The following is a 16,973-nucleotide window of genomic DNA, read 5'->3' on the forward strand; positions in this document are numbered from 1 at the left end:
CTAAGAGAGTTGAATCTATGTTGAGATTCAGCGAGTCAGAAACACGTTTCTTCTAGGAGCTACGTTCGGATATTCCTGAGTGAATGGGACCATAGGCTGTACCGAGAATTATCTGCTTCTAAAACCAAAACGGAGCTATCTAACTGAATGGTTGTCAATGTGTGCATTCAACTGACAGAGTTAAACTCACGTGCGGATTCAGCGGCTTACAAACCCTTTCTGTGCAGAATCCCAAAACCGGTATTTCCAGCCCAAAGCCCGCATATGTACTAAACGGCAGTAAACTTCGTCTAAAACTCAGGAGAAACGTTTTCTTGAAAATGCTCTGCTCTGCGTTCGTTCCCCTACGAGAGTTGAATCTATGTTGAGATTCAGCGAGTCAGAAACACGTTTCCTCTAGGAGCTCCGTTGGGATACTCCCGAGTGAATGGGACCATAGGCTGTACAGAGAAATATCTGCTTCTAAAACCAAAACGGAGCTATCTAAATGATTGGTTGTCAAGGTGTGCATTCACCTGACAGAGTTAAACCCACGTGTGTATTCAGTGGTTTGCAAACCCTTTCTGTGCAGAATCCCAAAACCGGTAATTCCATCCCAATGCCGGCATACGTACTAAACAGCAGTTAACTTCGTCTAAAACTCAGGAGAAACTTTTCCTTGAAACTGCTCTGCTGTGCGTTCGTTCACCAAAGAGAGTTGAATCTTTGTTGAGATTCAGCGAGTCAGAAACAAGTTTCTTCTAGGAGCTACGTTGGGATATTCCAGAGTGAATGGGACCATAGGCTGTACCGAGAATTATCTGCCTCTAAGACCAAAACGGAGCTATCTAACTGAATGGTTGTCAATGTGTGCATTCAACTGACAGAGTTAAACTCACGTGTGGATTCAGCGGTTTGCAAACCCTTTCTGTGCAGAATCCCGAAACCGGTATTTACAGCCCAATGCCGGCATACGTACTAAACAGAAGTAAACTTCGTCTAAAACTCAGGAGAAACGTTTCCTTGAAACTGCTCTGCTGTGCGTTCATTCATCTAAGAGAGTTGAATCTATGTTGAGATTCAGCGAGTCAGAAACACGTTTCTTCTAGGAGCTGCGTTGGGATATTCCCGAGTGAATGGGACGATAGGCTGTAAAGAGAAATATCTGCTTCTAAAACCAAAACGGAGCTATCTAACTGAATGGTTGTCAATGTGTGCATTCAATTGACAGAGGTAAACTCGCGTGTGGATTCAGCGGTTTGCAAACCCTTTCTGTGCAGAGTCCCGAAACCGGTATTTCCAGTCCAATGAAGGCATACGTACTAAACAGCAGGAAACTTCGTCTAAAACTCAGGAGAAACGTTTCCTTGAAACTGCTCTGCTGTGAGTTCGTTCACGTAAGAGAGTCGAATCTATGTTGAGATTCAGCGAGTCAGAAACACGTTTCTTCTAGGAGCTGCGCTGGGATATTCCTGAGTGAATGGGACCATAGGCTGTACAGAGAAATATCTGCTTCTAAAACGAAAGCGGAGCTATCTAATTGAATGGTTGTCAATGTGTGCATTCAACTGACAGAGTTAAACTCACGTGTGGATTCAGCGGTTTTCACACCCTTACTGTGCAGAATCCCAAAACCGGAATTTCCAGCCCAATGCCGGAATACGAACTAAACAGCAGGAAACTTCGTCTAAAACTCAGGAGAAACGTCTCCTTGAAACTGCTCTGCTGTGCGTTCGCTCACCTAAGAGAGTTGAATCTATGTTGATATTCAGCGAGTCAGAAACACGTTTCTTCTAGGAGCTGCGTTGGGATATTCCCGAGTGAATGGGACTATAGGCCGTACAGAGAAATATCTGCTTCTAAAAAAAAAAACGGAGCTATCTAACTGAATGGTTGTCAATGTGTACATTCAACTGACAGTGTTTAACTCACGTGTGGATTCAGCGGCTTGCAACCCCTTTCTCTGCAGAATCACAAAACCGGTATTTCCAGCCCAATGCCGGCATACGTACTAAACAGCAGAAAACGTCGCCTAAAACTCAGGAGGAACGTTTCCTTGAAACAGCTCTGCTGTGCTTTCGTTTACCTAAGAGAGTTGAATCTATGTTGAGATTCAGCGAGTCAGAAACACGTTTCTTCTAGGAGCTGCGTTGGGATATTCCCGATTGAATGGGACCATAGTCTGTACCGAGAAATATCTACTTCTAAAACCAAAACGGAGCTGTCTAACTGAATGATTGTCAATGTGTGCATTCAACTGACAGAGTTAAACTCACGTGTGGATTCAGCGGTTTGCAAATCCTTTCTGTGCAGAATCTCAAAACCGGTATTTTCAACCCAATGCCTGAATACGTACTAAACAGCAGAAAACTTCGTCTAAAACTCAGGAGAAACGTTTCCTTGAAACTGCTCTGCTGTGCCTTCGTTGACCTAAGAGAGTTGAATCTGTGTTGAGATTCAGCGAGTCAGAAACACGTTTCTTCTAGGAGCTGCGTTGGGATATTCCCGAGTGAATGGTACCATAGGTTGTACAGAGAAATATCTGCTTCTAAAACCAAACTGAGCTATCTAACTGAATGGTTGTCAATGTGTGCATTCAACTGACAGAGTTAAACTCACGTGTGGATTCAGCGGTTTGCAAACCCTTTCTGTGCAGAATCCCGAAACCGGTATTTACAGCCCAATGCCGGCATACGTACTAAACAGAAGTAAACTTCGTCTAAAACTCAGGAGAAACGTTTCCTTGAAACTGCTCTGCTGTGCGTTCATTCATCTAAGAGAGTTGAATCTATGTTGAGATTCAGCGAGTCAGAAACACGTTTCTTCTAGGAGCTGCGTTGGGATATTCCCGAGTGAATGGGACGATAGGCTGTAAAGAGAAATATCTGCTCCTAAAACCAAAACGGAGCTATCTAACTGAATGGTTGTCAATGTGTGCATTCAATTGACAGAGGTAAACTCGCGTGTGGATTCAGCGGTTTGCAAACCCTTTCTGTGCAGAGTCCCGAAACCGGTATTTCCAGTCCAATGAAGGCATACGTACTAAACAGCAGGAAACTTCGTCTAAAACTCAGGAGAAACGTTTCCTTGAAACTGCTCTGCTGTGAGTTCGTTCACGTAAGAGAGTCGAATCTATGTTGAGATTCAGCGAGTCAGAAACACGTTTCTTCTAGGAGCTGCGCTGGGATATTCCTGAGTGAATGGGACCATAGGCTGTACAGAGAAATATCTGCTTCTAAAACGAAAGCGGAGCTATCTAATTGAATGGTTGTCAATGTGTGCATTCAACTGACAGAGTTAAACTCACGTGTGGATTCATCGGTTTTCACACCCTTGCTGTGCAGAAACCCAAAACCGGTATTTCCAGCCCAATGCCGGCATACGTACTAAACAGCAGGAAACTTCGTCTAAAACTCAGGAGAAACGTTTCCTTGAAACTGCTCTGCTGTGCGTTCGTTCATCTAAGAGAGTTGAATCTATGTTGAGATTCAGCGAGTCAGAAACACGTTTCTTCTAGGAGCTGCGTTGGGATATTCCCGAGTGAATGGGACGATAGGCTGTAAAGAGAATTATCTGCTTCTAAAACCAAAACGGAGCTATCTAACTGAATGGTTGTCAATGTGTGCATTCAACTGACAGAGGTAAACTCGCGTGTGGATTCAGCGGTGTGCAAACCCTTTCTGTGCAGAGTCCCGAAACCGATATATCCAGCCCAATGAAGGCATACGTACTAAACAGCAGGAAACTTCGTCTAAAACTCAGGAGAAACGTTTCCTTGAAACTGCTCTGCTGTGCGTTCGTTCACCTAGGAGAGTTGAATCTATGTTGAATTTCAGCGAGTCAGAAACACGTTTCTTCTAGGAGCTGCGTTGGGATATTCCCGAGTGAATGGGACCATAGGCTGTACAGAGAAATATCTGTTTCTAAAACCAAAACGGAGCTATCTAACTGAATGGTTGTCAATGTGTGCATTCAACTGAGAGAGTTAAATTCGCGTGTGGATTCAGCGGTTTGCAAACCCTTTCTGTGCAGAATCCCGAAACCGGTATTTCCAGCCCAATGCCGGCATACGCACTAAACAGCTGGAAACTTCGTCTAAAACTCAGGAGAAACGTTTCCTTGAAACTGCTCTGCTGTGCGTTCGTTCACCTAAGAGAGTTGAATCTATGTTGAGATTCAGCGAGTCAGAAACACGTTTCTTCTAGGAGCTGCGTTGGGATATTCCTGAGTGAATGGGACCATAGGCTGTACAGAGAAATATCTGCTTCTAAAACCAAAACGGAGCTATCTAACTGAATGGTTGTCAATGTGTGCATTCAACTGACAGAGGTAAACACGCGTCTGGAATCAGCGGTTTGCAAACCCTTTCTGTGCAGAATCCCAAAACCCGTATTTCCACCCCAAAGCCGGCATACGTACTAAACAGCAGTAAACTTTCTCTAAAACTCGGGAGAAACGTTTCCATGAAACTGCTCTGCTGTGCGTTCGTTCACCTAAGAGAGTTGAATCTATGTTGAGATTCAGCGATTCAGAAACACGATTCTTCTAGGAGCTACGTTGGGATATTCCCGAGTGAATGGGACCATAGGCTGTACCGAGAATTATCTGCTTCTAAAACCAAAACGGAGCTATCTAACTGAATGGTTGTCAATGTGTACATTCAACTGACAGTGTTTAACTCACGTGTGGATTCAGCGGCTTGCAACCCCTTTCTGTGCAGAATCACAAAACCGGTATTTCCAGCCCAATGCCGGCATACGTACTAAACAGCAGAAAACTTCGCCTAAAACTCAGGAGGAACGTTTCCTTGAAACAGCTCTGCAGTGCTTTCGTTCACCTAAGAGAGTTGAATCTATGTTGAGATTCAGCGAGTCAGAAACACGTTTCTTCTAGGAGCTGCGTTGGGATATTCCCGATTGAATGGGACCATAGGCTGTACCGAGAAATATCTACTTCTAAAACCAAAACGGAGCTGTCTAACTGAATGATTGTCAATGTGTGCATTCAACTGACAGAGTTAAACTCACGTGTGGATTCAGCGGTTTGCAGATCCTTTCTGTGCAGAATCTCAAAACCGGTATTTTCAACCCAATGCCTGAATACGTACTAAACAGCAGAAAACTTCGTCTAAAACTCAGGAGAAACGTTTCCTTGAAACTGCTCTGCTGTGCCTTCGTTGACCTAAGAGAGTTGAATCTGTGTTGAGATTCAGCGAGTCAGAAACACGTTTCTTCTAGGAGCTGCGTTGGGATATTCCCGAGTGAATGGGACCATAGCCTGTACAGAGAAATATCTGCTTCCAAAACCAAACTGAGCTATCTAACTGAATGGTTGTCAATGTGTGCATTCAACTGACAGAGGTAAACTCACGTGTGGATTCAGCGGTTTGCAAACCCTTTCTGTGCAGAATCCCCAAACCGGTATTTCCATCCCAATGCCGGCATACGTGCTAAACAGCAGGAAACTTCGTCTAAAACTCAGGAGAAACGATTCCTTGAAACTGCTCTGCTGTGCGTTCGTTCACCTAAGAGAGTTGAATCTATGTTGAGATTCAGTGAGTCAGAAACACGTTTCTTCTAGGAGCTGCGTTGGGATATTCCCGAGAGAATGGGACCATAGGCTGTAGAGAGAAATATCTGCTTCTAAAACCAAAACGGAGCTATGTAACTGAATGGTTGTCAATATGTACATTCAACTGACAGAGTTAAACTCGCGTGTGGATTCAGCGGTTTGCAAACCCTTTCTGTGCAGAATCCCAAAACCGGTATTTCCAGCCCAATGCCTGCAAACGTACTAAACAGCAGGAAACTTCGTCTAAAACTCAGGAGAAACGTTTCCTTGAAACAGCTCTGCTGTGCGTTCGTTCACCTAAGAGAGTTGAATCTATGTTGAGATTCAGCGAGTCAGAAACACGTTTCTTCTAGGAGCTGCATTGGGATATTCCCGAGGTAATGGGAACATAGGCTTTACAGAGAAATATCTGCTTCTAAAACCAAAACGAAGCTATCTAACTGAATGGTTGTCAATGTTTGCATTCAACAGACAGAGGTAAACTCGCTTGTGGATTCAGCGGTATGCAAACACTTTCTGTGCAGAATCCCGAAACCGGTGTTTCCAGCCCAATGCCGGCATTCGTACTAAATAGTAGGAAACTTCGTCTAAAACTCAGGAGAAACGTTTCCTTGAAACTGCTCTGCTGTGCGTTCGTTCACCTAAGAGATTTGAATCTATGTTGAGATTCAGCGAGTGAGAAACACGTTTCTTCTAGGAGCTAAGTTGGGATATTCCTGAATGAATGGGACCATAGGCTGTACCGAGAATTATCTGCTTCTAAAACCAAAACGGAGCTATCTAACTGAATGGTTGTCAATGTGTGCATTCAAGTGACAGAGTTAAACTCACGTGTGGATTCAGCGGTTTACAAACCCTTTCTGTGCAGAATCCCAAAACCGGTATTTCCAGCCCCATGCCCGCATGTGTACTAAACAGCAGTAAACTTCGTCTAAAACTCAGGAGAAACGTTTTCTTGAAAATGCTCTGCTGTGCGTTCGTTCACCTAAGAGAGTTGAATCTATGTTGAGATTCAGCGAGTGAGAAACACGTTTCTTCTAGGAGTTACGTTGGGATATTCCTGAGTGAATGGGACCATAGGCTGTACAGAGAAATATCTGCTTCTAAAACCAAAACGGAGCTATCTAACTGATTGGTTGTCAATGTGTGCATTCACCTGACAGAGTTAAACCCACGTGTGTATTCAGTGGTTTGCAAACCCTTTCTGTGCAGAATCCCAAAACCGGTAATTCAATCCCAATGCCGGCATACGTACTAAACAGCAGTTAACTCCGTCTAAAACTCAGGAGAAACTTTTCCTTGAAACTGCTCTGCTGTGCGTTCGTTCACCAAAGAGAGTTGAATCTTTGTTGAGATTCAGCGAGTCAGAAACAAGTTTCTTCTAGGAGCTACGTTGGGATATTCCAGAGTGAATGGGACCGTAGGCTGTACCGAGAATTATCTGCTTCTGAAACCAAAACGAAGCTATCTAACTGAATGGTTGTCAGTGTGTGCATTCAACTGACAGAGTTAAACTCACGTGTGGATTCAGCGGTTTTCACACCCTTACTGTGCAGAAACCCAAAACCGGTATTTCCAGCCCAATGCCGGCATACGTACTAAACAGCAGGAAACTTCGTCTAAAACTCAGGAGAAACGTTTCCTTGAAACTGCTCTGCTGTGCGTTCGTTCATCTAAGAGAGTTGAATCTATGTTGAGATTCAGCGAGTCAGAAACACGTTTCTTCTAGGAGCTGCGTTGGGATACTCCCGAGTGAATGGGACGATAGTCTGTACAGAGAAATATCTGCTTCTAAAACCAAAACGGAGCTATCTAACTGAATGGTTGTCAATGTGTGCATTCAACTGAAAGAGTTAAACTCGCGTGTGGATTCAGCGGTTTGCAAACCCTTTCTGTGCAGAATCCCGAAACCGGTATTTCCAGCCCAATGCCGGCATACGTACTAAACAGAAGTAAACTTCGTCTAAAACTCAGGAGAAACGTTTCCTTGAAACTGCTCTGCTGTGCGTTCCTTCATCTAAGAGAGTTGAATCTATGTTGAGATTCAGCGAGTCAGAAACACGTTTCTTCTAGGAGCTGCGTTGGGATATTCCCGAGTGAATGGGACGATAGGCTGTAAAGAGAAATATCTGCTTCTAAAACCAAAACGGAGCTATCTAACTGAATGGTTGTCAATGTGTGCATTCAACTGACAGAGGTAAACTCGCGTGTGGATTCAGCGGTGTGCAAACCCTTTCTGTGCAGAGTCCCGAAACCGGTATTTCCAGCCCAATGAAGGCATACGTACTAAACAGCAGGAAACTTCGTCTAAAACTCAGGAGAAAGGTTTCCTTGAAACTGCTCTGCTGTGCGTTCGTTCACCTAGGAGAGTTGAATCTATGTTGAATTTCAGCGAGTCAGAAACACGTTTCTTCTAGGAGCTGCGTTGGGATATTCCCGAGTGAATGGGACCATAGGCTGTACAGAGAAATATCTGCTTCTAAAACCAAAACGGAGCTATCTAACTGAATGGTTGTCAATGTGTGCATTCAACTGAGAGAGTTAAACTCACATGTGTATTCAGCGGTTTGCAAACCCTTTCTGTGCAGAATCCCAAAACCGGTATTTCCAGCCCAATGCTGGCATACGTACTAAACAGCAGGAAGCTTCGTCTAAAACTCAGGAGAATCGTTTCCTTAAAACTGCTCTGCTGTGCGTTCGTTCACCTAAGAGAGTTGAATCTATGTTGAGATTCATCGAGTCAGAAACACGTTTCTTCTAGGAGCTGCGTTGGGATATTCCCAAGTGAATGGGACCATAGGCTGTACAGAGAAATATCTGCTCCTAAAATCAAAACGGAGCTATCTAACTTAATGGTTGTCAATGTGTGCATTCAACTGACAGAGTTAAACTCACGTGTGGATTCAGCGGTTTGCAAACCCTTTCTGTGCAGAATCCCAAAACCGGTATTTCCATCCCAATGCCGGCATACGTACTAAACAGCAGGAAACTTCGTCTAAAACTCAGGAGAAACGTTTCCTTGAAACTGCTCTGCTGTGCGTTCGTTCACCTAAGAGAGTTGAATCTATGTTGAGATTCAGCGAGTCAGAAACAGGTTTTTTCTAGAAGCTGCATTGGGATATTCCCGAGTGAATGGGACGATGGGCTGTAAAGAGAAATATCTGCTTCTAAAACCAAAACAGAGCTATCTAACTGAATGGTTGTCAATGGTGCATTCAACTGACAGAGGTAAACTCGCGTGCAGATTCAGCGGTTTGCAAACCCTTTATGTGCAGAATCCCGAAACCGGTATTTCCAGCCCAATGCCGGCATACGTACTAAACAGCGGGAAACTTCGTCTAACACTCAGGAGAAACGTTTCCTTGAAACTGCTCCGCTGTGAGTTCGTTCAGGTAAGAGAGTCGAATCTATGTTGAGATTCAGCGAGTCAGAAACACGTTTCTTCTAGGAGCTGCATTGGGATATTCCTGAGTGAATGGGACCATAGGCTGTATAGAGAAATCTCTGCTTCTAAAATCAAAACGGAGTTATCTACCTGAATGTTTGTCAATGTGTGCATTCACCTGTCTGAGTTAAACTCACGTGTGGATTCAGCGGTTTGCAAATCCTTTCTGTGCAGAATCCCGAAACCGGTATTTCCAGCCCAATGCCGGCAAACGTAGTAAACCGCAGAAAACTTCGTCTAAAACTCAGGAGAAACGTTTCCTTGAAACTGCTCTGTGGGGCGTTCGTTCACCTAAGAGAGTTAAATCTATGTTGAGATTCAGCGAGTCAGAAACACGTTTCTTCTAGGAGCTGCGTTGGGATATTCCCGAGTGAATGGGACCATAGGCTGTACAAAGAAATATCTGCTTCTAACACCAAAACGGAGCTATCTAACTGCATGATTGTCAATGTGTGTATTCAACTGACAGAGTTAATCTCAGGTGTGGATTCAGAGCTTTGCAAAACCTTTCTGTGAAGAATCCCAAAACCGGTATTTCCAACCCAATGCCGGCATACGTACTAAACAACAGGAAACTTCCTCTAAAACTCAGGAGAAACGTTTCCTTGAAACTGCTCTGCTGTGCGTTCGTTCGCCTAGGAGAGTTGAATCTATGTTGAGATTCAGCGAGTCAGAAACACGTTTCTTATAGGAGCTGCGTTGGGATATTCCCGAGTGTATGGGACCATAGGCTGTACAGAGAAATATCTACTTCTAAAACCAAAACGGAGCGATCTAAGTGAATGGTTGTCAATGTGTGCATTCAACTGACAGAGGTAAACTCGCGTGTGGATTCAGCGGTGTGCAAACCCTTTCAGTGCAGAGTTCCGAAACCGGTATTTCCAGCCCAATGGAGGCATACGTACTAAACAGCAGGAAACTTCGTCTAAAACTCAGGAGAAACGTTTCCTTGAAAGTGCTCTGCTTTGCGTTCATTCATCTAACGGAGTTGAATCTATGTTGAGATTCAGCGAGTCAGAAACACGTTTCTTCTAGGATCTGCGTTGGGATATTCCCGAGTGAATGGGACGATAGGCTGTAAAGGGAAATATCTGCTTCTAAAACCAAAACGGAGCTATCTAACTGAATGGTTGTCAATGTGTGCATTCAACTGACAGAGGTAAACTCACGTGTGGATTCAGCGGTGTGCAAACCCTTTCTGTGCAGAGTCCCGAAACCGGTATTTCCAGCCCAATGAAGGCATACGTACTAAACAGCAGGAAACTTCGTCTAAAACTCAGGAGAAACGTTTCCTTGAAACAGCTCTGCTGTGCGTTCGTTCACCTAAGAGAGTTGAATCTATGTTGAGATTCAGCGAGTCAGAAACACGTTTCTTCTAGGAGCTGCGTTGGGATATTCCCGAGGGAATGGGAACATAGGCTGTACAGAGAAATATCTGCTTCTAAAACCAAAACGAAGCTATCTAACTGAATGGTTGTCAATGTTTGCATTCAACAGACAGAGGTAAACTCGCTTGTGGATTCAGCGGTATGCAAACACTTTCTGTGCAGAATCCCGAAACCGGTGTTTTCAGCCCAATGCTGGCATTCGTACTAAATAGTAGGAAACTTCGTCTAAAACTCAGGAGAAACGTTTCCTTGAAACTGCTCTGCTGTGCGTTCGTTCACCTAAGAGAATTGAATCTATGTTGAGATTCAGCGAGTGAGAAACACGTTTCTTCTAGGAGCTAAGTTGGGATATTCCTGAATGAATGGGACCATAGGCTGTACCGAGAATTATCTGCTTCTAAAACCAAAACGGAGCTATCTAACTGAATGGTTGTCAATGTGTGCATTCAAGTGACAGAGTTAAACTCACGTGTGGATTCAGCGGTTTACAAACCCTTTCTGTGCAGAATCCCAAAACCGGTATTTCCAGCCCCATGCCCGCATATGTACCAAACAGCAGTAAACTTCGTCTAAAACTCAGGAGAAACGTTTTCTTGAAAATGCTCTGCTGTGCGTTCGTTCACCTAAGAGAGTTGAATCTATGTTGAGATTCAGCGAGTGAGAAACACGTTTCTTCTAGGAGTTACGTTGGCATATTCCTGAGTGAATGGGACCATAGGCTGTACAGAGAAATATCTGCTTCTAAAACCAAAACGGAGCTATCTAACTGATTGGTTGTCAATGTGTGCATTCACCTGACAGAGTTAAACCCACGTCTGTATTCAGTGGTTTGCAAACCCTTTCTGTGCAGAATCCCAAAACCGGTAATTCCATCCCAATGCCGGTATACGTACTAAACAGCAGTTAACTCCGTCTAAAACTCAGGAGAAACTTTTCCTTGAAACTGCTCTGCTGTGCGTTCGTTCACCAAAGAGAGTTGAATCTTTGTTGAGATTCAGCGAGTCAGAAACAAGTTTCTTCTAGGAGCTACGTTGAGATATTCCAGCGTGAATGGGACCGTAGGCTGTACCGAGAATTATCTGCTTCTTAAACCAAAACGGAGCTATCTAAATGAATGGTTGTCAGTGTGTGCATTCAACTGAGAGAGTTAAACTCACGTGTGGATTCAGCGGTTTGCAAACCCTTTCTGTGCAGAATCCCAAAACCGGTATTTCCAGCCCAATGCCGGCATACGTACTAAACAGCAGTAAACTTTGTCTAAAACTCGGGAGAAACGTTTCCTTGAAACTGCTCTGCTGTGCATTCGTTCACCTAAGAGAGTTGAAACTATGTTGAGATTCAGCGAGTCAGAAACACGGTTCTTCTAGGAGCTGCGTTGTGATATTTCCGAGTGAATGGGACCATAGGGTGTAGAGAGAAGTATCTGCTCCTAAAACCAAAATGGAGCTATCAAACTGAATGGTTGTCAATGTGTGCATTCAACTGAGAGAGTTAAATTCGCGTGTGGATTCAGCGGTTTGCAAACCCTTTCTGTGCAGAATCCCGAAACCGGTATTTCCAGCCCAATGCCGGCATACGTATTAAACCACAGTAAACTTCGTCTAAAACTCAGGAGAAACGTTTCCTTGAAACTGCTCTGCTGTGCGTTCGTTCACCTAAGAGAGTTGAATCTATGTTGAGATTCAGCGAGTCAGAAACACGTTTCTTCTAGGAGCTGCGTTGGGATATTCCCGAGTGAATGGGACCATAGGATGTACACAGAAATATCTGCTTCTAAAACCAAAACGGAGCTATCTAACTGAATGGTTGTCAATGTGTGCATTCAAGTGACAGAGTTAAACTCACGTGTGGATTCAGCGGTTTACAAACCCTTTCTGTGCAGAATCCCAAAACCGGTATTTCCAGCCCCATGCCCGCATGTGTACTAAACAGCAGTAAACTTCGTCTAAAACTCAGGAGAAACGTTTTCTTGAAAATGCTCTGCTGTGCGTTCGTTCACCTAAGAGAGTTGAATCTATGTTGAGATTCAGCGAGTGAGAAACACGTTTCTTCTAGGAGTTACGTTGGGATATTCCTGAGTGAATGGGACCATAGGCTGTACAGAGAAATATCTGCTTCTAAAACCAAAACGGAGCTATCTAACTGATTGGTTGTCAATGTGTGCATTCACCTGACAGAGTTAAACCCACGTGTGTATTCAGTGGTTTGCAAACCCTTTCTGTGCAGAATCCCAAAACCGGTAATTCAATCCCAATGCCGGCATACGTACTAAACAGCAGTTAACTCCGTCTAAAACTCAGGAGAAACTTTTCCTTGAAACTGCTCTGCTGTGCGTTCGTTCACCAAAGAGAGTTGAATCTTTGTTGAGATTCAGCGAGTCAGAAACAAGTTTCTTCTAGGAGCTACGTTGGGATATTCCAGAGTGAATGGGACCGTAGGCTGTACCGAGAATTATCTGCTTCTGAAACCAAAACGGAGCTATCTAACTGAATGGTTGTCAGTGTGTGCATTCAACTGACAGAGTTAAACTCACGTGTGGATTCAGCGGTTTTCACACCCTTACTGTGCAGAAACCCAAAACCGGTATTTCCAGCCCAATGCCGGCATACGTACTAAACAGCAGGAAACTTCGTCTAAAACTCAGGAGAAACGTTTCCTTGAAACTGCTCTGCTGTGCGTTCGTTCATCTAAGAGAGTTGAATCTATGTTGAGATTCAGCGAGTCAGAAACACGTTTCTTCTAGGAGCTGCGTTGGGATACTCCCGAGTGAATGGGACGATAGTCTGTACAGAGAAATATCTGCTTCTAAAACCAAAACGGAGCTATCTAACTGAATGGTTGTCAATGTGTGCATTCAACTGAAAGAGTTAAACTCGCGTGTGGATTCAGCGGTTTGCAAACCCTTTCTGTGCAGAATCCCGAAACCGGTATTTCCAGCCCAATGCCGGCATACGTACTAAACAGAAGTAAACTTCGTCTAAAACTCAGGAGAAACGTTTCCTTGAAACTGCTCTGCTGTGCGTTCCTTCATCTAAGAGAGTTGAATCTATGTTGAGATTCAGCGAGTCAGAAACACGTTTCTTCTAGGAGCTGCGTTGGGATATTCCCGAGTGAATGGGACGATAGGCTGTAAAGAGAAATATCTGCTTCTAAAACCAAAACGGAGCTATCTAACTGAATGGTTGTCAATGTGTGCATTCAACTGACAGAGGTAAACTCGCGTGTGGATTCAGCGGTGTGCAAACCCTTTCTGTGCAGAGTCCCGAAACCGGTATTTCCAGCCCAATGAAGGCATACGTACTAAACAGCAGGAAACTTCGTCTAAAACTCAGGAGAAAGGTTTCCTTGAAACTGCTCTGCTGTGCGTTCGTTCACCTAGGAGAGTTGAATCTATGTTGAATTTCAGCGAGTCAGAAACACGTTTCTTCTAGGAGCTGCGTTGGGATATTCCCGAGTGAATGGGACCATAGGCTGTACAGAGAAATATCTGCTTCTAAAACCAAAACGGAGCAATCTAACTGAATGGTTGTCAATGTGTGCATTCAACTGAGAGAGTTAAACTCACATGTGTATTCAGCGGTTTGCAAACCCTTTCTGTGCAGAATCCCAAAACCGGTATTTCCAGCCCAATGCTGGCATACGTACTAAACAGCAGGAAGCTTCGTCTAAAACTCAGGAGAATCGTTTCCTTAAAACTGCTCTGCTGTGCGTTCGTTCACCTAAGAGAGTTGAATCTATGTTGAGATTCATCGAGTCAGAAACACGTTTCTTCTAGGAGCTGCGTTGGGATATTCCCAAGTGAATGGGACCATAGGCTGTACAGAGAAATATCTGCTCCTAAAATCAAAACGGAGCTATCTAACTTAATGGTTGTCAATGTGTGCATTCAACTGACAGAGTTAAACTCACGTGTGGATTCAGCGGTTTGCAAACCCTTTCTGTGCAGAATCCCAAAACCGGTATTTCCATCCCAATGCCGGCATACGTACTAAACAGCAGGAAACTTCGTCTAAAACTCAGGAGAAACGTTTCCTTGAAACTGCTCTGCTGTGCGTTCGTTCACCTAAGAGAGATGAATCTATGTTGAGATTCAGCGAGTCAGAAACAGGTTTTTTCTAGAAGCTGCATTGGGATATTCCCGAGTGAATGGGACGATGGGCTGTAAAGAGAAATATCTGCTTCTAAAACCAAAACAGAGCTATCTAACTGAATGGTTGTCAATGGTGCATTCAACTGACAGAGGTAAACTCGCGTGCAGATTCAGCGGTTTGCAAACCCTTTATGTGCAGAATCCCGAAACCGGTATTTCCAGCCCAATGCCGGCATACGTACTAAACAGCGGGAAACTTCGTCTAACACTCAGGAGAAACGTTTCCTTGAAACTGCTCCGCTGTGAGTTCGTTCAGGTAAGAGAGTCGAATCTATGTTGAGATTCAGCGAGTCAGAAACACGTTTCTTCTAGGAGCTGCATTGGGATATTCCTGAGTGAATGGGACCATAGGCTGTATAGAGAAATCTCTGCTTCTAAAATCAAAACGGAGTTATCTACCTGAATGTTTGTCAATGTGTGCATTCACCTGTCTGAGTTAAACTCACGTGTGGATTCAGCGGTTTGCAAATCCTTTCTGTGCAGAATCCCGAAACCGGTATTTCCAGCCCAATGCCGGCAAACGTAGTAAACCGCAGAAAACTTCGTCTAAAACTCAGGAGAAACGTTTCCTTGAAACTGCTCTGTGGGGCGTTCGTTCACCTAAGAGAGTTAAATCTATGTTGAGATTCAGCGAGTCAGAAACACGTTTCTTCTAGGAGCTGCGTTGGGATATTCCCGAGTGAATGGGACCATAGGCTGTACAGAGAAATATCTGCTTCTAACACCAAAACGGAGCTATCTAACTGCATGATTGTCAATGTGTGTATTCAACTGACAGAGTTAATCTCAGGTGTGGATTCAGAGCTTTGCAAAACCTTTCTGTGAAGAATCCCAAAACCGGTATTTCCAACCCAATGCCGGCATACGTACTAAACAACAGGAAACTTCCTCTAAAACTCAGGAGAAACGTTTCCTTGAAACTGCTCTGCTGTGCGTTCGTTCGCCTAGGAGAGTTGAATCTATGTTGAGATTCAGCGAGTCAGAAACACGTTTCTTCTAGGAGCTGCGTTGGGATATTCCCGAGTGTATGGGACCATAGGCTGTACAGAGAAATATCTACTTCTAAAACCAAAACGGAGCGATCTAAGTGAATGGTTGTCAATGTGTGCATTCAACTGACAGAGGTAAACTCGCGTGTGGATTCAGCGGTGTGCAAACCCTTTCAGTGCAGAGTTCCGAAACCGGTATTTCCAGCCCAATGGAGGCATACGTACTAAACAGCAGGAAACTTCGTCTAAAACTCAGGAGAAACGTTTCCTTGAAAGTGCTCTGCTTTGCGTTCATTCATCTAACGGAGTTGAATCTATGTTGAGATTCAGCGAGTCAGAAACACGTTTCTTCTAGGATCTGCGTTGGGATATTCCCGAGTGAATGGGACGATAGGCTGTAAAGGGAAATATCTGCTTCTAAAACCAAAACGGAGCTATCTAACTGAATGGTTGTCAATGTGTGCATTCAACTGACAGAGGTAAACTCACGTGTGGATTCAGCGGTGTGCAAACCCTTTCTGTGCAGAGTCCCGAAACCGGTATTTCCAGCCCAATGAAGGCATACGTACTAAACAGCAGGAAACTTCGTCTAAAACTCAGGAGAAACGTTTCCTTGAAACAGCTCTGCTGTGCGTTCGTTCACCTAAGAGAGTTGAATCTATGTTGAGATTCAGCGAGTCAGAAACACGTTTCTTCTAGGAGCTGCGTTGGGATATTCCCGAGGGAATGGGAACATAGGCTGTACAGAGAAATATCTGCTTCTAAAACCAAAACGAAGCTATCTAACTGAATGGTTGTCAATGTTTGCATTCAACAGACAGAGGTAAACTCGCTTGTGGATTCAGCGGTATGCAAACACTTTCTGTGCAGAATCCCGAAACCGGTGTTTTCAGCCCAATGCTGGCATTCGTACTAAATAGTAGGAAACTTCGTCTAAAACTCAGGAGAAACGTTTCCTTGAAACTGCTCTGCTGTGCGTTCGTTCACCTAAGAGAATTGAATCTATGTTGAGATTCAGCGAGTCAGAAACACGTTTCTTCTAGGAGCTAAGTTGGGATATTCCTGAATGAATGGGACCATAGGCTGTACCGAGAATTATCTGCTTCTAAAACCAAAACGGAGCTATCTAACTGAATGGTTGTCAATGTGTGCATTCAAGTGACAGAGTTAAACTCACGTGTGGATTCAGCGGTTTACAAACCCTTTCTGTGCAGAATCCCAAAACCGGTATTTCCAGCCCCATGCCCGCATATGTACCAAACAGCAGTAAACTTCGTCTAAAACTCAGGAGAAACGTTTTCTTGAAAATGCTCTGCTGTGCGTTCGTTCACCTAAGAGAGTTGAATCTATGTTGAGATTCAGCGAGTGAGAAACACGTTTCTTCTAGGAGTTACGTTGGCATATTCCTGAGTGAATGGGACCATAGGCTGTACAGAGAAATATCTGCTTCT

This window comes from Aotus nancymaae, unplaced genomic scaffold (genome assembly GCF_030222135.1).
Source record: "Aotus nancymaae isolate 86718 unplaced genomic scaffold, 86718_ANA_hifiasm-v0.15.2.pri h1tg000072l, whole genome shotgun sequence".
NCBI lineage: Eukaryota > Metazoa > Chordata > Mammalia > Primates > Aotidae > Aotus > Aotus nancymaae.